Below are 22433 nucleotides of genomic sequence, written 5' to 3'. Positions count from 1 at the left end.
GAAGTGGTTCTTTCTTACATGATCTCAATCTATGGCAGCGAGTATCATCCTGGTTTGTAGATAAGGAAAACGGAACTCCAGAGAGGTCCCCTGACCCGCCCAAGGTCAGTGAACCAGATGTGGGACGTGGCCCCAAATCTGTCCACCCTCCTCCCTCTTTCTGCTTCGCTTGTCAGCGCCGTGAATCACAGGTTGACCAACCTAGCAGCCCATAGAGCTGCTTCCCTGGCCGGAGCACTTAGAGGAGATACAGAGAACAGAGGAAGCAGATGCCAGAAGGCCTTTTGCAGCCTGGCCAGGGTGCGTTCTGGCTACGAGACTTGGTCTGATGGTTAAAGACCAGGCTTCCGGGGCACAGCAACCTGATGCGAGGGCTGATTCTGCGCTGAGCTAACCATGTGACCCTCTGGAGCCTCAGAGGGTGACGCTGGCCCTGCTGCGTGCAGGGACAGAAAGCCCAGCACATGCTGGACATCCATACTCTCCCCTCGGACGGTCTTCTGGGCTCTAGGACAGTGGCCTTTGAACTAGGCGAGTGCACCAGGCCCCTCGGGCGGGTTTGTTAAAACACGGGTGGCTGAGCCCCATCCCTGGAGTTTCTGATTCTCGAGATCGGGGTCGGGGCCTGAGAATCTGCATGGTTCCCAGGGGCTGCCAGTGCTGCTGGTCCAGGAACCCCACTCTGAGAAAGGAGATCCTGTCCTGCCCTGACCCACAAGGTCCTGCAGGTTCCTGCTTCTTCTGCCAAGAGTGCTCCTGTCCCTGGGAGGTGAATGACAGCTACAGACTGTTCTGGGGAAGCCCCCGCCCAGCCCTGGCAGGTCTTAGGGGAAACTCGGTTTACGTTCCAGCTCTGCTTCCCAAACGTGGGGACAGCGGTGGGTCAGCCTTCACGTCCATGGGGGCCCAGCAGCCTGGCTGTCTGCCCCGCTTCTCTTCTCCCTACCCCCGCCCCAGCCCTGGTGATGCAGGAGATACCGTCTGCCTTTTCCTCTCTCGGCCCTGCTGCCCAAGGGCTTCTAGAGGGAGGGCCTGGGTTTGATTCCAGCCCAGCGGTGATGAATGAATGAATGAATGAATGAATGAATGAATGAAGTGAGGTTTCTCCCCAAAAGTCAGCTCAAAGTGCCCGTCTACCTGTGAGTGGTTTGGTTTCAAGCCCCTGGCTCAGGTCTAAGAAAGAACCCTGGCCCCCCCCTCCACTTGAAATGATGGCCTTCAGGTCAGCCCAGGGAAGCAGGTGAGTTGGAGGTTCCACAAATGAAGACACTGGCCTGCAGGTCCCCCGGCAGCACCCTGCTTGGCACCAGGCTCCTCCGGCCTGGATGGAGGTGTCGCCAGAGATGATCGATGTCAGCGATGCTGGACCCCATCAGCTCCAGGCGGCACTGACCATCTCTGCTCTAGAGCTGAGTCCTGAAGCATGAGAGGCCTTTCGTCCACAGCAGGTCAGTGTGGCGCAAGGGAGTGCCCGGCCGAGGGGACAGCAGGGACAAAGGCACAGAGAGGCAGGAGTGGCTGCTCCAGGAAGGACGGTGAGTTCAGCTTTGATGTGTCATGTCGTCTGAGGTGTGACTCCTCTGGGGGACATCCACAGGTCCACCTGGAGATCAACAGAGCCAGCTGGGCTGGTGCCAGGGCTCTGATGGCTGTCATCGTCCCAGGAGTGGTAACAGTGACCAGAAGAAATGAAAGACCCAGAAAGAGCCTCAGGGCCCAGTAATAATAGTTCAGTAGTGGCCCAGAGCTGGGGAGATTGCCCTCGGGTGACCTGCAGGGGTCCAGGAGGAAAAAGGCTGACGTCCCTGCAATGTGGGACTTGGGGAGGACAGGCCGGAGGGACTTGGGGGACACAGCAGGTGTACACCACTCTCACGGGAAGTTTGAAAGCAAAAGAGAGACAAGAGATGATCAGGAGCCAAAGGGCAAGGAGGAAGGCTTTTGCTCTTGTTTTTCTTTTTTTAGTGATTCAACAATTCTATACATTACGCAGTGCTCATCATGATGACTCTTCATCCATCACCTGTTCCCCCCCCACCTCGTTCCCTCTGGTGACCAGCAGCATGTTCTCTGTAGTTAAGAATCTATTTCTGGGTTTCTTTCTCTCTCTCTCTTTTCCTTTGTTCATTTGTTTTGTTTCTTAAATTCCACATGTGAATGAAATCATTTGATATTTGTCTTTCTCTGACTCACTTATTTCATTCAGCATAATACTCTCTAGCTCCATCCATGTTGCTGCAAATAGCAAGAGGTCATTCTTTTTTTTATTGCTAATATTCCATTATAAATAAATAAATATATATATATATATATATATATATATATATATATATATATATATACACATACATGTTCGTTATCCACTCATCAATCAATGGACACTTGGGCTGCTTCCATATCTTGGCTATCGTAAATAACGTGGCTGTAAACATAGTGGGGCATGTATCCCTTTGAATTAGTACTTTTGTATTTTTTGGGTAAATACCCAGTAGTGGAATTGCTGGGTCATACGGTAATTCTATTTTTAATTTTTTGAGGAACCTCCGCACTCATTTCACAGTGGCTGCAGCAGTTTGCGTTTCCACCAACAGCGCACGAGGGTTTCTTTTTCTCCGCATCGTCGCCAACACCTGTTGTTTCTTGTGGTTTTGATTTTAGCCATTCTGACAGGTGTGAGGTGATATCTCATTATGGTTTTGATTCGTATTTCTCTGACGATGAGTGATATGGAGCATCTTTTCACATGTGTGTTGGCCATCTGTAGGTCTTCTTTGGAGAAATGTCTGTTCCTGTCTCCTGCTCATTTTTTAACTGTATTATTTGGTTTGGGGAGGTTGAGTTGTATAAGTTATTTTTTTTTAAGATTTTTATTTATTTATTTATTCATGAGAGACAGAGAGAGAGAGAGAGAGGCAGAGACACAGGAAGAGGGAGAAGCAGGCTCCATGCAGGGAGCACGATGTGGGACTCGATCCCGGGACTCCAGGATCAGGCCCTGGGCTGCAGGTGGTGCTAAACCGCTGAGCCACCCGGGCTGCCCATAAGTTCTTTATATACTGTGGATGCTAATCCTTTATTGGATACGTCATTTGCAAATATCTTCTCCCATCTAATAGATCTTTTAGTTTTTGGCTAGCCTGAGGCTTAGCTGACATGAGACAGTATCACAGGAGAGAAGTGTACAGGTTTCTATAATGTTTCTATGTGTACACAAGAGTCTTCAGAAGAAAACGAAGGATCTAAGAGCTCTTAGGCCCAAAAGCTTATATATTTTCCAAAACAAAGAACGACACATTGTAGGGATGTGACAAGATGAGGGGGCTAGGCTGGGCCAGTAGATGGTTGGCCAGTGATTAGGAGAGAATCTCGAGGGAGAAACTCAAGGCTTGCTTTAGCAGGTTCGTTTGTCCACATCAGATTTGGCATCAACCCCCAGTCTCTGGTGATAAGAATGTTCTCTCCTTGGTGCAGAGAGGGCACCTTTCTCCTAGGAAATGTTATGACCAGCTTTTAGGTAGAAAAGGGCGAGGGTGGGGAGCCCTGGCTGCGCCTGCTGCTTCTCAAGTGTCTTTGAAAGAGTGAGCACTTCAGTTACCTCCATTTTGACCTCGAACTTTCTAAGTCCTTTCCCAAGTATCTCTTATCTCAGGTGAAAGACCCTGCAGGCAGAACATCCCCTGATGGGAACCAGAACTACCCCCTCAAGCAATAGGTCCGCCCTGAGCCAGTAACTCCCCAGGTGACTGAGCCCACGACAATGACAACCTGACCCTTACTGTCCACCTGTTCCAATCCATTGACCTTTGTCCCACATTTTTCCTGTATAAACCTGGACGTCTTTTTAGCTCTTTGGGGACAGCGTTTGAGATGTCGGTGCACTGCCTTCCAGGCATTGGCCTCACTGAGATAAACTTCCCTGTGTCACCACCATTTATCTCCCTCCCTTAGGATTTTGTCAGCAGTGAGTGGCCTACCCAGTCTGTTTGGGGCCCTGGAACCAGGTGCTCCTGCACCCCGGTGTGCCCAGGCCACACCTTCAGCTCAAAAGAATCCATATACCAAAGTGGCATATTTTTGGTGTGGAATGTTCTGGACTCCTTCAAAACCAAATCTTGGGGAGGCAGAAAGGCCCCAAGCATGGGGCGTCCAATGCCCCCCAGTCGGGAAGAAAAAGAGCTCCCGTGTTTCTCTCCTGGAGTCCAGCTTCTTCTATATAGTCAGGAAGACGCTGCTGAAGGCTCCTGGGTTCCACCTGTGACATTTTCCACCACTGGGAAAAATTAGCATCTTGTCCTCAGCTCCACTTTGCAAAGCCCTGGGTCTGGGCTCTGAGCGGCCTTCAGCTGCAGTGCGGGCAGAGGTTCCAGAGGCCCAGGGTGCTTCAAGAGGCCCAGAGGTCGGTTCCCCATTTGTGCCTCTGGGCCAGTGCACCCACGACTTGGACACTCTCGGGGCTGCTCAGAGCATCCTCTCCCCCTGGAGTGGTCACGTCTGGTGTGGCAGGAAATGGAACAACCGTGACGGTCTGGGGCAGGGTGACACAGACCGGGTGGGGGCAGAGTGCCCTCCATCCTGGGCATCCCTGCTGACCTCTCGGAGGTCACTCTATTCTTCCTTATGTCAGTATCTCCGAGGGGTTTCACCCCTACCCTGCCAACCCTGCTCTCCTCACCTCCCCTGCCAGGGTCCACAGGGGAGAGAGAGGGCTCTGGGGCCCGGATGGGAGACTCCCTGGAGCCTGGGTGGGAGGCCCCTGATGGTGGGATGGGGCCAGGCCTTTGGAGCCAGGCTCAGGCTCAGCCCTGGGGACGCCCTGGTAGGAGACCCGCTTGGCCTCCCCCTCTTGGGACCGCTGTTCTTTCCATTGTTTGGCTTTTACTTTCCTCCAGTTTCCTAGGAAGTGTGCTTTGGGGGAGGCTCCAGCTGGTCTCCACTGATCCAAGAGCACAGCATCTGTGTGTGTCCCTTAGGGCTGGCAGGCTGGGGCTGGGAGCTTCCCCGGAGGCCAGGTGGGGCCCTGGCCGGGCCTGGAGAGCACAGGGAAGCCAGGAGGGGCACAGGGGACCGGAGAGTGTGAGCGAGAGAGATGGGGGCAGGAAGAGACACAGGGGCCCAGAGATGGGGCGGAGAGCGAGAGACACTCGGGGAAAGGGTCAGACGGCAGGCTCAGAGGGCGGGAGCCCCGGAGACTGACTCTGGCCCCTCGTCTGCACCCCGGGACGAGCAGGCTGAGGCCTTTAGCTGTTTGGGCCAGACACTAAGGATCCCTGGGTGCCCCTCTGCTCCCCAGAGCCCAGAGGGAAGGGAGGCGACAGCCGTAGCCTGGGCCTCAGGCCTCCCGGGGTGGACCTGCGTGGGAGCCACGCTCGCCCCCCAGGGCAGCGCCACCTGGAATCGCACGAGTCCCCGAGTCCCCGTAGCCGTCCACAGCAGTGCTCGTTGGGGGGGGGGCTCGCACCATGTGGGCCGCCACCCCGCCACTGCCAGTGGTGACCAGCGGCTCCGGGGCCCCCTCAGGGCTGCGGGGGGCAGGGCTGTGGCCCTTCAGGCCGCGGCAGCCCGGGGGGTGTCAGAGGCCGACTCATGCTCCCCTTCAGCAAACCCTCCCTGAGCAGTCCCCCGGCGGGCTCGGAGTCTGGGGAGAGACACAGGCTGATCGACGGATGGCGCAGTGTGGCGTGTCCAGGGGCCACGGAAGACCAGAGGAGGTGTCGGTCTCGGCAGGGCGTGTTGGGGAAGGACTTCTAGTGAGAACGAAGAGGAAAAGTGGCCGGAAAATGTGTTCCGGGGGCGCCTGGGTGGCTCAGTCAACTAAGCATCCAACTCTTTTTTTTTTTAAAAGATTTTTATTTATTCATGATAGTCACACACACAGAGAGAGAGGGAGAGAGAGAGAGAGAGAGGCAGAGACGCAGGAGGAGGGAGAAGCAGGCTCCATGCAGGCGGCCCGATGCAGGACTCCATCCGGGGACTCCAGGATCGCGCCCTGGGCCGAAGGCAGGCGCCAAACCGCTGCCACCCAGGGATCCCAGCATCCAACTCTTGATTTTGGTTCAGGTCATGATCTCAAGGTCATGGCATCGACCCCCACGTGGGGCTCCACACCGAGCATGGAGTCTGTTTCTCCCTCTGCTCCTCCCCCTGTGAGTGGTCTCTCTTTCTCTCTCTCATATAAATAAATAAAACCTTTAAAAAAAAGAAAGAAAATGTGTTCCAGGCAGAAAGAAGAGCCTGAGCAGAAGCCCAGAGGTGGGAAACAGCGAAGTCTGCGTGGGGAGCACCTGTTGGTCAGAATTCTCAAATTAGGAGATGATCCAAGGCCAGAACAAGCCACAGAGCGGGACGGTGGACAGTGAGTGTGGAGGGGACCCGAGAAGGCCCGGGAGAAGCAGCCCTGGGCCAGGTGGCATGAAAGGAGCAAGGAAACCCGTTCCCCCCACAGGAAGCCAGGATCCTCCACAGGCCCCGGAGTCCCGCTGCAGGATTTCTCCGCCTTTAACACCTGCAGCTCTTGGTCTCGCCACCCAGGAGAATGAAGAGGTAGAGCTGATGAAGAGTGGGGGGCAGCCAAGCAGAGCTTATTGAGTGATAGTCTAAAGCTCCCGGAGAAGGAGGGAGGGGGCCCCAGAGGGCTGCCCTTGGAGTTTCTAAGTTTAGGGAGTTTTATGAGCTCTTTTGCAGAGCTATCTTAGGCAATCGGGGTGTGCTGAGTCATGGCCATCAGGGCTTCGGTCACATATCTGTCACCCTATTAGGTCAATGTCCACAGGCTGATGGTCTGACATCTGGGGGCTTCTGTCCTAACTGCCCACTGCCCGAGATATGCTTTTGCGGTTAATTGTCTTATTTTAGGACTTTTTGCAGAAGTCGTTTCTGCAAGGGCTGCAAAGCAGAATGTGAGTGTGGTCCCGTCTAAGCTGCAGTGCAGGGTGTCAGGGCTGTTTTAATCTTAGCTGTCCTGACTCTATATTTTCTTGTTGGGGACCCTGGCCCTGACTCCCTAACAGTCCAACTAGCTCCTAACAGTCGTTGGTTAGTAATGACCCAGCTCCTGGCTCCCGGCAGAAGTAAGTGCAAACCCTCTTAGGGCCCCTTGGATTTCCAGATTAAATTCAACAACATATGAGTTTACAAAAACACACACAAACACACATGTGCACATGGAAATAAGCCATTATGACAGAGAGTCAGTTGAAGTAAAACATGCTGGAAATAGAGACATAACTCCCTGCCCCCACCAGGGACTACAGAGAGCTGTATCTGATGATACAGAATGTAAAACAACCAAGTTTCAAATATTTAGAAATATAAAAAATGAAATTAAATAGTGATGAGGGGATAAGAGACCATCAACAGTGGTCAGGGTGATTTAAAATGAAGCCAAATAGAAACTGAAGATATTAAAAATACAATTTTAGGGGCGCCTGGGTGGCTCCCTGGGTGAAGCATCTGCCTTTGGCTCAGGTCATGATCCCGGGGTCTTGGGATCGAGTCCCCATCCGGCTCCCTGCTCAGCAGGATGTCTGCTTCTCTCTCTCTCACTCTGCCCCTCCCCCTGCTTGAGCTCTCTCTCTCTCAAATAAATAAATAACATCTTTAAAATAAATACAATTTTAAAAATTAAATTCTCAGCAGAGAGGGGCTTCATTGACCGCAGGCACATGATGAAGAACTGGCTGGAACACGGGGATGAGGTAACCACTCATTATGCAGCACAGGGAGGCAAGGAGATTGAACGTGTGACGCAAGGTGCAGAGACGCCTCATAGAACAAGAAGGTACCGCAGAGCCTAAGCTGAGTGTCCGAAGGCAGGCTTGGAGGACACGTGGCAAATGAGGAGATCATGGCTGAGAATTTTCCAGAAGTGGTGCAAGTCATGAATCTACAAATAGAGGAGTCACAACATATATTGAGCAGAGTAACTAAAAATAATGTGAACCTAGATACATTTTCCCAAAGCTGGGAAGGTCAGACCTGACTCTGGGCTCCTGTGCCCCCCTGCCCCCATCCACCCCCGTGCAGCTCCCTTGGCTTCTGAGCCAGGCCACAGGCAGGGACTTGTGGGGACCGCTCTGTGGCCCCCTCCAGCCCCATCCTCTCCTGAGAGCTGCCCGTGCACCCTCCCCAGCCTCGTGGGCCCAGTGGCTCTCACCACCCCCTGCACCAGGTAGGGGTGCTCCTGCATCACTGCCCAGTCCCAGACTCGGCTGGGCACACTCTGTCCTCAACCTCAGGATCGTGTGTGGTCCTGGCCAAGCCCACTGCCCTCCCTGGACCTGAGCTCTCTCCTCTGGAAGACGGAATCTGGCTCCTGGCCCGGCCTGCAGGCAGGGCTGTGGGGAGAACAGCCCTGGGGCAGCTGCGGGGTGTGGCCCACCCCAGAGGGAGGTTGGGATTCTTTGGTGGGGGAGGAGAGAGGAGCCCGCAGTGCTGCGTCCACTCTGCCCTTGATGCTTAAAGCCACTCCTTCCAGCTGCCAGGTCCAGGGCAGCTGGGGCAGCACAGTGAGAGGGACATCCTGCTGGGGGTCCCACGGGCGTCCTGCTCTGCGGGGCCCCGGCTGTCACTTCACCTCTGGAAGCAGAAATTGGCTCGGTGCTGCCCATGGCAGGTTCTGGGGCCTGGAAGGTTCTGGCTTGGGCTGGGAGTGCAGCACCTGGCAAAGCTTGCCTGTTCCCCCGCTTTCTTACGAGGCGTCTGCACCCAGGATCAAGTGGGAGCTTCTCGTAAAGCTCAAGTGCCATGTCATATGGGGGCGCTGCCCGAGTGGCCGCACAGTCGTGGTCTCGGGGTCCCCAGTGCGGAGGCTGGTAGGGGACCAAGAACAATGGGTGTCCCAGGCCCTCCTCTCCCTGGTGTCCCCAGCATGTCCCATCATGCGGGGTGGTCTCTCCAGGTGCCTGGCTGCTTCTGCCAAAGGCCGGGTACAGCCCCAGCAGGGCCTCTCGCAGGCCCGGGGATGAAAGCACGCAGCCAGCCACCGACCGATGGCCTCAGCCCGGCACCCGGACAGCCAGTCCATCATCACATAAACTATAATCTTATGAGTCCTGCTCTCCCAGAGGCCAGAGCTCTGGCTCCTGTCATTCATTTATGGCTCTTGGCCACAGAGCATCCACAGGGGGCTGGCTTGGCTCCAAGGCCTTCTGGGCATCTGTTCACCAAACTGATGAGTCTCCAGGAGGGGAAGCCGTGAGCACACATGGGCAGGGAGCGTGACAACCAGGTCGCTTTGCATCTTGCCACAGCCTTGAAGGTGGGACTGGACAACTGTCTCTATTTTGCAGATGGCGGGCAGAGGCCCAGGCTGCAGCCAGTGGGAGACCAGGCGCCAGGACCCCAGGGCTCAGCGAGAAGGCCAAGGGCCAGGCTTTTCTTCACCCTGAGTGTGTGCAGCTGGGCCCAGACCTGGCAGGAAGGAGTGAGCCCCCCTACCCCACTCATGGCCAACATTTTACATTGGAAATTCTTCCCACAAAGGAGAGCACCCTCCAACCCAAAACAAACGGCAGGGCCAGGGTGAGTGGAGACTGGCAGGGGGTGGGGGGCCTCCAGCCACACCCACCGCCTGGCCCCAGTCCTGCTGTCTGGGGACCCCACCAGTCTCCATGCGGGAGAGCTCAGCAGGCCTATTACTGTCTCCCACCAAAAGGCAGAAGTAAGCGCCCCCTGAGCATATCTGGCCTTCGCCCTGGCTCCCCCAGTCCCAGCCCTTTGACCTTCTATTTGAAACAAAACAAAACAATCAGGAGATAGGAATGTCCCCTAATCAACTTAAAAAATTGTTCCTCAGAAAAGCAGGACAAAGGACAACACAGCCAAGGGTGCATCAATCATTTGGGATCCGAGAGAGGACTTGAAATTGTCCCCTGAGTCATGGACATAGGTGGAAAGGGGTGACAGGTCGACTCCCTGGACTTGAACCTGCCCCTGGCTCTCCTTCTGGGGGTGAAGGGGAGGCAGGAGGGGCAGAAAGGCCAGGGCCCATCAGTCCCACTAGGCCGGAGCAGAAGACAGGGCAGGAAGGAGGCCACGGCCGACTCCCCCTAACCCGCCCTCCGCTCCTCATCCTCCAGGAGCCTCTGGGCCCTGAGAACCTCAGCCTCCTCATCCGAAAACTAGGATGACTGTTCATCCTTTCCCCCGCCAGCCCTGAGGGCCTGTGGTTCTGGAAGCTGGGGCCTCCCTGCCTGGGCCCTCCCAGGACCTGTCAGGCTGTCTGTCTGCACAGCTTTGGCCCTAACCAAATTATCTGGGCATCTGGCTCCAGTTCTGGCAGATTCCCTTGCTGCTCCGCCCCTCTCCGGATGGATAAGACCCACAGATTAATGACCAATTATGTCTCTATGGCCCATGGCTGGGTTTTCCTGGCCTGAGGTGGGATTTTTCTAAGTGAGAGGAAGGAATCAAAGAGGCAGACTCCTGTCATTTCCAAATGCCTTCGGTGTTCGGGGTGCTCATGGTCCACGAAGACTCAGCCCACCAGCCCTGTCCACGCCTCCCCCAGGAAACCCCGGGGATGTCTCAGCGTCCACCACCAGGAGGGTGTCTGTCCCCTGCTCTGCTGGGTCCGCCTTCCGCTTTGTGCTCTGAGCTCCCACTTTCTCAGTCGGGGCCAGTGCCCTGGAGTCACAAGCCCCTCTCCGGATGCAGAGGGCTCTGAGAACTGGAACCTCACCCCAAATGCACAGGCTGGTCACCACCCTTCTTCTCTCACGACAGCCTTGGAGCTGCTGGGCACCAGCTGGGTGCCTCGGCAGGTCCCCTGGCTCCCGAGCCTCAGTCTCCTCCTCTGCAGAATGGGGATGCCAACGGGCAACAGGCAAGGTGAGCTGCTGACAGGAAGGCAAGTGGACGACCCCAGGGAAGTGTTCGAAAATCAACAACAGGGACAGTAACACATGCCTTTAATAAATGGTGTTGACTCAGTGGGATAGCCATGGGAATCTCAGTGAATTTCAACACCATTCCCCACATCATACGTAAAAATAACTTAAAAAAAAAAAAAAAAAAACCCAGAGAGGCAAAACAATAAAACTTCTGGAAGAAAACTAAGTGAATATCTTCATTACTTGGGTTATACGAAGACATTAAAAGGACACAAAGAGCATTTATGTAAAGGAAAGGATCGGTAAACTAGGCTACGTTAAATTTAAGAGTTTCTGCTCCTGAAGAGAGAGAAAAAGGTTGCTCACAGAGTGAGAAAAGATATCTGAAACGGAAACGTATGGCAAAGATCTGTATCTCGAATATACTGTGAACTCCTATAGGGCAATGTGGTAAAGTGGGGGAAGAAATGAATCAATGACCTCCCAAAAGAGGATCTGGAAGTGGCTGCTTAATGAACACAGAGATACGCAAATGTGTTAGTCAGCAAGGAAGTGAGAGTGAGACGCACAACAATAAGTCATAGGGCCGTATCCCCACCAGCAGGGTTCCAGGGAAGAGACAGCCACCATGTGTTGTCCCATCTCCGCCTTGCAGGTAGGTGGGGGAGCGATGGCAAGGCCCACACACTGCTGGTGAGTGTGCATTGGTCATCTTGCAAAACCTTGTGGCAACATCCACCAAAGATACAGGCCGGATGACTGGCGTATCCCACCCCCGGGTACGCACAACAGAAATCACACCAATGTTCTCCATGCCCCCCCCCCCACCAAATCTTGGACCTGATCGTTCATAGCAGCTTCGCTCATAATAACCCCAAATCAGAAACACCCAAGAGTCTATCAACAAGAGAATGGGTCCTCAAATTGTGGAGTATTCACACCATGGAACCGTGTACAACGTCAAGAAGGAGCAAGCCACGGTGACCCAGCAAGAGCACGGACAAAGATCTCCAACATCCTAGTGAGTGAGAAAAGCCCAGCACACAAAAAGTGCAAAGCAGACAACGCTGATGGGAGTTTGAGAAGACCCCATGGGGAGGGTGCTGGGGGGCGGGGGGGTACTTCTGGCGCTGCTTAGAGAGGGTATCTCACATCATCGATGTGAGAATTCATCCTATGGGTACGTTTGCAGTCGTGGAATACTTGAGTTCAAAACCTTCTTTCAAAAAAATAACAGCAATAATTTGGAAAACAATTCCAGATCCTGTCCCCAGGGGAAGGCTGACAAGTTTGACCAGTCTTTTCCTAAACGCATCTGTACCCTCTTTAGGCTGCATGATAAGCCTTTGGTCATGTTTCCTGATTCCTCATTCCTCCAAAAGTGGAAAATCCCATAGGCCATTGGGGTTGACTTGTGGCCTGTGGTGGTCAGGTTCAGGTCAGCTTGGCAGGACCACAGACCCAGTTATTCAATTAAATACTAATCCACACGCTGCTGTGAAGGTATATTGTAGATGTGATTAATGTCTACGATCAGTTGGCTTTAGGTAGAGGAGATTATCCTGAATGATCTGGAGGGTCTTGATCCTATCAACTGAAAGATCTTTATTTTTAAGATTTTATTTATTTATTTATTTATGAGAGACACAGAGAAAGAGGCAGAGGGAGAAGCAGGCTCCTTGCAGGGAGCCCGATGTGGGACTCAATCCCGGGACCCCAGGATCACAACCTGAGCCAAAGGCAGACGCTCAACCACTGAGCCACCCAGGTGCCCAACTGAAAGAGCTTTAGAGCCAAAGTAAGCTTCTGGGCGGAAGAAGAAACCACCTGTGGACAGCAGTGTCCTGTCCTCCTGCCCATGAAGCTGCTTGCCCTTCCTGGTGGCTTTCCTATGTGTCCTAGACCTTGACTCCCACAGGGCCATCTGGGTCCTCAGATCACATCTGGGCTCAGAAGCCAGCGGCCCCCCGGGACTCTGTCTGCAGTGTGGTCCCAGATGCACAACCGACTACACGTCACCCTCCTGACCCAGGGCTGCTTCGGGACAGCAGAGTCCTAAGCCTCTCTGCTGGTATTTAGCTCTGGAGAGGGTTTCTTCAAGCTCTGCCACAGCATTTATTTTTGTAAAGATTGTATTTATTTATTAGAGAGAGAGAAAGAGAGGGCGAGCATGAGTGAGGGTGGGAGGGGCAGAGGGAGAGGGAGAAGCGGATTCCCCGCGAGTGTGGAGCCCATCACAGGTCTTGACCCCAGGACCCTGAGATCATGACTTGAGCCGAAGGCAGATGCTTAACCGACTGAGCCCCCCAGGCGCCCCTCAGCCACAGCATTTAGATCCGGCTAATAATTTGCATCATTAATATAATCCTTGGCCCGGTAAACAAAATAAAGAGTAGCAGTCTTGCAGTGGAGCCAGATGGCTGGGGTGCTTGCACGGTCCCGACTTCACAGCTGAGTGACGGTGGCCAAGTCGCACCCCCCTCATCTGGGAATACCTACCTCAAGCTCTCATTCACAGACTACATGAGTGTGGAAATACAAGACACACGGAAGGGCGTCTTTACTATATGCTAGTTAAATTATTATTTTGTTTTGTTTTTTAAGATTTTATTTATTAATGAGAGACCCAGACAGAGAGAGAGAGAGGCAGAGACACAGGCAGAGAGAGAAGCAGGCTCCATGCGGGGAGTGCGACTCAGGACTCGATCCCAGGTCCCCAGGATCAGGCCCTGGGCCAAAGGCAGGCACCAAACTGCTGAGCCACCCAGGGATCCCCTATTACTTTGGTTTCATTGGAGCAGATTGGGAGAGATCCAAACTGTCAGCGACTGAGCTGTTTGCACCACACTTCTATCTTCTTGAAGTTCCCACAGCTTGTCTTGCCGTGAAAATTGTGATATTTGGCCACAAAACAAATCCATGCAAAACAAAATACTACTGAGAAGCGTCATGCTGGCCAATCATTTGAAATCAAGGAAATGGCTTTTACTGGAATTAACAGTGTCAGGAAGGAGAAAAAAAAAGGGGGGAGGTCACATCCCGTGTTTCCAGAGTTCCTCGGGTGAAGCTTACACCTGCGTATGGAAATCCAGGCCTGGGGCAGGGGGCATTGCAGCTTGCTAGAAAGATGCATCGTTGCCGGCTACAGCCCGGTGGGATTCCTCGCTGTCCTCCTCTCCCTCCCCACCAGAGCAGGGCTCTGTGAGTAACAGAAATGGAAAGACGTTCGTGCACAACCTCTCATTCTGATTGTATTTGGTGCTCCCTCCGGACTGAGGCCAATGTGGCTTTTCCTCTGTTGAAATAAAGGGGCACAGTTACACGCACGCACACAGCATCTCTCCTCCAGGCCCGGCTTCTCAGGGACACACAGAAGCCATCAGGCCCTTCCTGCTCATTGGCAAACTGTCCGATAGAGGCTGAGAGCCCAGGGGCCAGTGGTTTCGTCCAAAAGACAAAACTGGGGCAGCCCGGGTGGCCCAGCGGTTTGGCGTCGCTTTCAGCCCAGGGCCTGATCCTGGAGACCTGGGATCGAGCCCCACGTCGGGCTCCCTGCATGGAGCCTGCTTCTCCCTCTGCCTGTGTCTCTGTCTGTCTCTCCCTCTCTGTGTCTTTCATGAATAAATAAATAAAATCTTAACAACAAAAAAAAAAGACAAAACTGCCTACTAGCCCCCACGTGGTGCTCCTTGCCACTCAGCCCTGCACGGAGCTGATATTCTGTGACCTCCGTGTCTTTGTGTTTTGTTTTGTTTTTTTAAGATTTATTTATTTATTTATTTATTTATTTATTTATTTATTTATTTATTTATTCAGAGAGAGAGAGAGGCAGAGACACAGGCAGAGGGAGCAGCAGGCTCCATGCAGGGAGCCTGACGCGGGGCTCGATCCCAGGTCTCCAGGATCACACCCCGGGCTGTAGGCGGCGCTAAGCCGCTGCGCCACCGGGGCTGCCCCCTCCGTGTCTTTGGATTAAAGAATTCTAACAGCTGCATGTCGTACTTCCCGCCTTCATTTTTTTTTTTTAAGATTTTATTTATTTATTAATGAGACACAGAGAGAGAGAGAGAGAGAGAGAGAGGCAGAGACACAGGCAGAGGGAGAAGCAGGCTCCACGCAGGGAGCCGGACGTGGGACTCGATCCTGGGATCACGCCCTGGGCCGAAGGCAGCGCTGCGCCGCTGGGCCACCCGGGCTGCCCAACGCCGTACTTTCTGAACGTGGTAGCCGGCAGTCGGTCTTGGGCAGTGTCCTCGTGTCCTGGGGCCGCCGTGACAAAATACCACAGGCCGGGAACCAAAGCAACAGAAATTCATGCCCTCCTCCCGCCCCCACGCCCCGTTCTGGGGGCCAGAAGTCTGAGATCAAGGTTTTCCGGACTAAGGGCCCCCACCCCCAGCGGCCTTGTTTTACCTCTGAAGCCTCTGTGTCCAGATACAATCACGCTCGGAGGTACTAGGGGTCAGGATTTCAACTTCCGAATTTGGGTGGGGTCACAGTTTGGCCCCTAAATTTTCCTACCTTCCCAGATGTTTCTCTTTCCTTGCTAGAAGGGAGCATTGAATGGTGTCTCTATAGTTCGGACATCTCCCCTGCCTTTGGCATCACCGTTAATCAGTTTTGTAGTGGAAAGAAAGTTTTTTTTTTTTTTTTGCTTGCTCCAGAAATAACACTAGTGGGTTTACCGGAAGAAGCCACGACGCCGTCTCCGAAAAGGAACGGCTGCCGCTCCTAAGCTAATTGGCAAAGTTGCATCTGCCACTGCCTGGGAGGCAGGCCCAGAAGGATCCGATAAAATCCGGGTCTGCTCCCCATCGTCATCCTACCAGCTCCTTCCCCTTCCGGCCTCTCCGAGGAACCACTGCACCTGCAGATTTGCGGCCCAGAGCACGCAGTTCACTGCCTGGGCTGGCATCGTCCTCCCGCTGCCCTGGTTATGTTCAGCGCGTCATTCGGAGTTCTAGAATTTATATGTCTCGTTTACACCTGAGGATGTCACTTTGAGCCAGAATTCCAGCTCCAAGCTGGAGGACTATAATGCAACACTATAGTAGTAAAGAAAATGCAAATATAGCACATGTAAACTCTAGCAGGCAAATGATATGCAAATGCATCCGGCTGAGGTGAACTGGCCAGTCTTTGTGGCTCCCGTACAAACCTTTAGGACAGTGATTATTCAGGGACTGGGGAGAGTTCCGCGAATCATCGTTCTCAACCTTGCATCACGCATTGGTGAATTTATGTCACAAAATGTTTTGTTTGTTTGTTTGTTTTTTTATGTCACAAAGTGTTAGTGGTTCTTTTCTCTACCAGTGCGAACTCCACGCCTGGAGAGACGACTAGGGATGTGCCCAGGCCCAGCCTGGGGAAGCGCCTTGTCCTGGGCATGTGGGAAGAGGCCCGCTGTGGCCTCTCTGCCTGCCAGGCCTTAGGATCCTGCAAGAAGGCAGGCGGCCCTGTGAAAGCGGGTTTGCAAAGACGAATAAACGGGGAGCGCCAGGCCTTGGCACCCAGAGGCGGGGACTCTGATCCTGGTTCCACCATGTCCTCGCTGTGCCATCTCACACCCTCCAGAAGCCTTGGTTTCTTCACTTGCAACTTGAGGGTGAGAATATTTTATGGGGTTTCAAAGTGCCTGCACAGAGTAGATGCTCAGGCAGTGTGCCCCCCTCTTTGGAGGGCATCTGCTGCCTTGAATCCCCCCTTCTTCCTGGAGCATCCCTACCCAACTGTGTGGTTCCCATGGGAGTCCCAGTTATTGTTATTTTTTAAGATTTTACTTATTTATATGACAGAGGGAAAGAGAACTCGAGCCCGGGGGAAGGGCGAAGGGAGAGGGAGAAGCAGACTCCCCGCTGAGTGCAGAGCCCTACTCAGGCTGGATCCCAGGACCCCAAGACCATGACCCGAGCGGAAGTCAGAGCCCTAACCGGCTGAGCCACCCAGGCGCCCCCACCACCGGTGGGGGTGCGGGGGTGGTGGGAACTCTGGGTGAAGGTGCCGCCCAGGTGGGAGCCCTGCCCCTGGCTGTTGCGGGGGGCCACTGCATCCCAGTCCTCTCCCAGTTGGGTGTGCTCCCCGGCCCCTCCTCAGCCTCTGCTCTCATCCACGCCCTGGAGGCCACCCTCAGCCACGGTCACCATCTTCCTCCCCAAAGCTTTGGTGAATAGTTTTCTAGGAGATCCACCAGGTGACAGGTGGCCACCTGAGCCAGGTCTCCCGGTTCCTCTTCTCTCTCTCTCCCTGACCGCCCACCCCCACCCCCTGCCATCTCCAGAGTCTGCTCCCCACCTCCAGAACCTCCCTCTTGCAGCCCCACAAAGCACCGAAGCCCGTGGGAGTCCCCCACGGTGACCGGTGACCCGCCTGTGGTTCCGCAAACAGGAACCTGGCTTCTCTGTTCACCTGATGCCCCACCCTGGAGGAATTTGGGATTCTCCGCCCAGAGACGCTGTGCCGTGTTCCCACGGGCACCAGAAGCTTCTCTGATCTGTGGCCCAGCCTCCCCACCCCCCAATGGCGGGGCTGTGCTTCCTGCTGAGCCTGGCTGGGCAGGACTGTGGCAGGATGGGGCCCCGACTGACAGCCCAGTCTCCCCGGAACCTCTCGGGACTGTGCATTTGTTTCCATTGGGCCCGGTCTCCCCAGTCTTTGACCTCACACCCTGGAGGCTCAGACCCTCCCCTGGCTCCTGAAAGGCAAGTCACAGGGTGAGGCCTCTTAGGCCATTGCCCAGCCTCAGCCTCACACAATGAGTGGAACCAGTTGGCGGGCCCTCCTCCTACCGGAGAAGAACCTCGGTCCCCTTTGTCTTCCACCTGCCGGGGCCTAGGAGGACTCAGCCGAGGTGCCTGGGTGGCCTGGGCCACACCTGCTGGGTGGAAGAGGTTGACATGTCTGATGGGCGGGGACTCAGCGGCCCACGAGCTGGGGACCATTTCTACCACAACTGAAATGTGGCTTTGTTCTCACATGATAGCCTGTTGCCTCTTGCTCTTTTTCCTAAATTAGCCTCGTTGACAGGGGCAGTTTGGAGTTGGGTTGCCTCTGGGTCTCTGGTCAAGTCCCCAGTTTCCTGGGGACATGTCTCTCTAAACTGCTGTCCCCCGGCCACCTCCTGCCAGGCAGGAGTCTCCATCACCTGTTGGGGTTAGCTGTAGGTTTCTCTGGTCTGAGAGAAATTCATGTTTCTCAGTAACTGTCCCAAACCTAGCATGTCCCAGTGGAGAGCTGTTGGGCACTGGGCCCCCGGACATGACTTGGTGACTCTGAGTCCCATCCCTCCTGGTGGTCTGTCTGTCACTGGTGCACCTCTGAGCCCTGTCATATAAGGACATTTCTGTGGCTTAGTTCTAAAGGTGACCAAGACCACGACAGAGGCCTCCCCTCCTGGCTCTCTACTCCCTGCACACTGTTCTGCCCCAAGACCTGCCTACGGGCCAATAGAGGCTCCTAGGCTTGGCAGGGTGGGGCTGATGTGGCAATCATCCCCCAAGCGTGTCTGCTGTCACCCTTCCTACCATCTGCCACTGTCTGAAGACACGGTGTTGTTCTGGCTTAAACTCAGCCCACAACTTGACAGGAAAGTTTCTTGCACTTCCTTGACCAACTACGGCACTGAGCCAAAGGGACATTTATGCAAAAACCAAGCCAGGCCCAGGGGATTTATGGGTCATGGGGAAGCAATGTGCAACTCTCAACAATGCACAGTGTACTATGTTCAGCAAAGCTTGAAATGAGCCACAAACTAGTTGACAAAACGTTCTTCCAAATACCAGGCAGGTCAAAGTGTATGCAGGGAATTAAATTGTCACCAATCATCGGTGGAAACCACCTGCAATAATAATGATAAAAGATTCAATCAACAATGCTGGAGGAAAGGCAGAAATAACATTCTGTTCCATCAGTAAAATATATTACAAAATGGTCATTTTACAAAGAGGCGATTGGAAAGTATGTAGGTTGAAAAAAAAAAAACAAAGGAAATAAGTATTATAGAGGTGCGTTAGGCACCTAGTGAAACTGTGTTAATTTTTTAGATCTTATTATCATTTCTTTACTCACTTAAATACCTAATTTTGGGGGCGCCTGGGTGGATCAGCGGTTGAGCATCTGCCTTCAGCTCAGGGTGTGATCCCGGGGTCCCGGGATCGAGTCCCACATCGGGCTTCCTGCATGGAGCCTGCTTCTCCTTCTGCCTGTGTCTCTGCCTCTCTCTGTGTCTCTCATGAATAAATAAAATCTTTTTAAAAAATACCAAATTTGGGGGGCACCTGGGTGGCACAGTTGGTGAAGCGTCTGCCTTTGGCTCAGGTCATGATCTCAGGGATCCTGGGATCGAGCCCCTCGTGAGGCTCCCTGCTCAGCGGGGAGTCTGCTTCTCCCTCAGCTTCTCCCTGCCCCGTTTGCTCATTCTCTTTCTCTCTCTCTCTCAAATAAATAAATAAAATCTTTGAAAAAAAACCTGTATTCACAATTTTTCATCTTTTTTCTCGTAAAGAGGCACCCAAACAGTCCCCTTGCTGTCTGGCTGTCCCACTTCCTGCAGGGGTGGCTGCCGGTCTGGAGTACTTGCCACCACTTCCCTAGGGTCGCAAGGGTATGGGGGCCCTCCAGGGTCACGTGGGGTCTCTATCCATCTTGTCACATGTCACAGGGAGGGTGTGCTTCTGGTTCACTGCCAAGGGGCTTGACTGAATCCAAGATCCAGCTGATTCTACGAGGTAGAGAGCCCCAAGCAGCCCCTGAGCGTGGGCAGCCTCGTCCTCCACCCTCTGCTGGCCTCCCCTGGCTGCATGACTCACCTCCTACCAGTGACGCGGTGGGGGGGACGTGGGAGGGAGGCCCGGAATCATGCTGCTGGTCCCCGCTCGGCCACTGCCCAGCGGCCTGTCCCTGGGCGCCTCCTCCTGCCTCAGTTTCTCGCTCTCCTACCACAGAGAGCTCTTGCAAAGATGAGCTGCATGAAGAATGCCTGGTGCCTGGAGAGCCCTGGCAAAGCTCGGCAACTCACTGTGCACACGAGTCAGCCGCTCTTACCGTGTCCTCTGTGACAGCACGTGTGCGCCACGGTGGGACATCTCGTGGGAAGATGGGGGATCTGTCACCCAGCACCTTGTCAGGCCCTCCAGGGACTTCTCCCCACCCGGATCTCCTGGGAAGCCTGGGTCCTGCCTCCTGCTCCTGCCTTCGCTCTTCCTCCCTCTGGAGTCCACTCTTTTTTAAGATTTTATTTATTTATTCAGCAGAGACACAGAGAGAGGCAGAGACACAGGCAGAAGGAGAAGCAGGCTCCCCACGGGGAGCCCGATGCAGGACTCGATCTCGGGACTCTGGGATCACGTCCTGGGCCGAGGGTAGACACTCCACCACTGAGCCACCCAGGTGCCCCCTCTGAAGGCCATGCTGCACCGTCACCCTCTGGTCCAGTGGCCCTGCCACGGTCACATACAAGGAATCCAAGTTCCTCTTTTGCATTTGGGGCCCGACACCATGAGCAGACCTGGCCATGCAGCTGCTCAGCCGTGAGAGGCCGTAGGAAACAGAAGTTTTCCAGGGAAAACCAGGGAGACCTGCATTGAGTCCTAAGCCTGGATGAGCCCTTTGTTCTCTGGGCTTCCTTTCAGTTTGTGGAACAGGTAGGGTGGCAGGGGGACACACAGGGCCCCCTGAATCCTGACGGGAGACAAGACGTGGGCAAGGTGGGAGGCTTTGAGGCTCCTGCTGTCTTGTTTCCAGCGTGACGGTGCCACACTCCAACACCATCACCCAAAATGTGGGTTTATCCAGGGCTGAGTGGAGTTCTGGGTGGAGGCCCCAGACATGACGGCTCACGTCTAGGAGTCAGGGAGGCCCCAGGGCCTGCTGGGTGACCAGGAAGGGCAGGGAGGCCTCGGAGCTTCTGTCTGGGTCAAGGGGAGGTCTGGGCACGGTGCTGGGTCATCCGTGCGACTGTGAGCAAGGCCTAATATCTCTGAACCTCAGCTTCCTCCTCTGTTAGAAGCAAAAGTCAACCCTGCCACTTCCAAATGATCGACGTGAAACATCCGGATTCCGTGTGCAAAGTGGCTTTGTGTCCTGGCTGAGGTTGTGTGTTGCATACCCAGCACCCGCTCACCTGTGCGTGTCCTTTATTCCATGGAAATGCTCTTAGATGGTTTTTGTGAAGATTTCCTTCCCTCTGCTTTATCTGTTCTCACTTTCTGAACCCACTTATTCAGAGGTCAGCCCCTGGCATTTGTTCCCGGATGTCCTGAGCCTTGTAGCCCCCACATTTGTCTCATCGTTTATTTCTATGAGCTCCTTCTTCTCCAGTTGTTTCTTTTATAGAATCCGGGCCTTGTTTAAGAGATACAGTATCTTTTCCACTCTCTCTGAGGCTTATTTATTTATTTATTTATTTATTTATTTATTTATGATAGACATAGAGAGAGAGAGAGAGAGAGGCAGAGACACAGGAGGAGGGAGAAGCAGGCTCCATGCGGGGAGCCTGATGCGGGACTCGATCCCGGGACTCCAGGATTGCGCCCTGGGCCAAAGGCAGGTGCTAAACCGCTGAGCCACCCAGGGATCCCCCTCTCTGAGGCTTCTAATTATAGTTCGAAGTTTCTTTTTTCTTTAATCTCCTGCATGACCACCTCCCTCCAAATTGCCCTGTTTATGATTGGTGTCCACTCGTCACCTTAAATATTTTCCTTGAAAGTCTGGTGACCCTTAGCTGTCTGTTCATATTTAAGAGCGGGGCACCAGAATGTTGCTTTCGCACTCTGGGCCCACACCCGGGGCTCATCAGCAGTGGGAGTCACTGTAAGGCAGATCAGCCGGACTGTTAGATGGGGAGAACTGCTGATGCCAAGATTTGGGGGTCTTCCTGCTTGGGTGGCCCTGATGACCAGAGAAGGATGTTCTCATGTCCTACCTAGAGGGCAGCGATCCTGGAGCCCAGGGGGAGGACTAGGGGTTTTACAGAAAGTAAAATAGACCCCGCAGATGTCCATGCCCTCATCCCTGGAATTTGTGAATGTTTTTCAAAAAATATTTTATTTATTTGAGAGAGAGCATGAGTCGTGGGTAGGGGGAGACGCAAAGGGAGAGGCAGGTTCCCTGCTGAGTAGGGAGCCCAACATGGGGCTCGATCTCAAGACCCATGAGATCATTACCTGAGCCAAAGGCAGACGACACTTAACGAACTGAGCCCCCCAGATGCCCCTAGAATTTGTAAATGTGTCATAAAGACAATAGGAACTTTGCAGGTGTGAATAAGGTTACGAACCTTACAATAGGGAGGGCGATTTTCCTACATTACCCAGGTAGGCTCAATTTGTCTTATGAGCCCCTCACAGCAGAGAACTTTCTTCGGCTGGAGGCAGGAGGTAAGACTCGGCTGCAGGACAAGCCAGATGGATTGCAAGGGCAAGAGGGATTCCCACGGCTGCTGGCTCAGGGATGGAGAGGCCCCGGGTGTGGAGGGCAGCCCTGGGCTAGAGCCAGGAGGAAAGCAGGGACTTTGGTCCCGCCGCTGCCATGAGCTTCCAGGAAGGCGATCTCTCCCAGAGCCCACAGACAGGGGCGCAGCCCATACGTGCAGCACCTCCTGCAGGGACC

Source organism: Canis aureus, chromosome 11 (assembly GCF_053574225.1).
Source record: "Canis aureus isolate CA01 chromosome 11, VMU_Caureus_v.1.0, whole genome shotgun sequence".
Classification (NCBI taxonomy): domain Eukaryota; kingdom Metazoa; phylum Chordata; class Mammalia; order Carnivora; family Canidae; genus Canis; species Canis aureus.
This window is presented reverse-complemented; position numbering follows the sequence as displayed.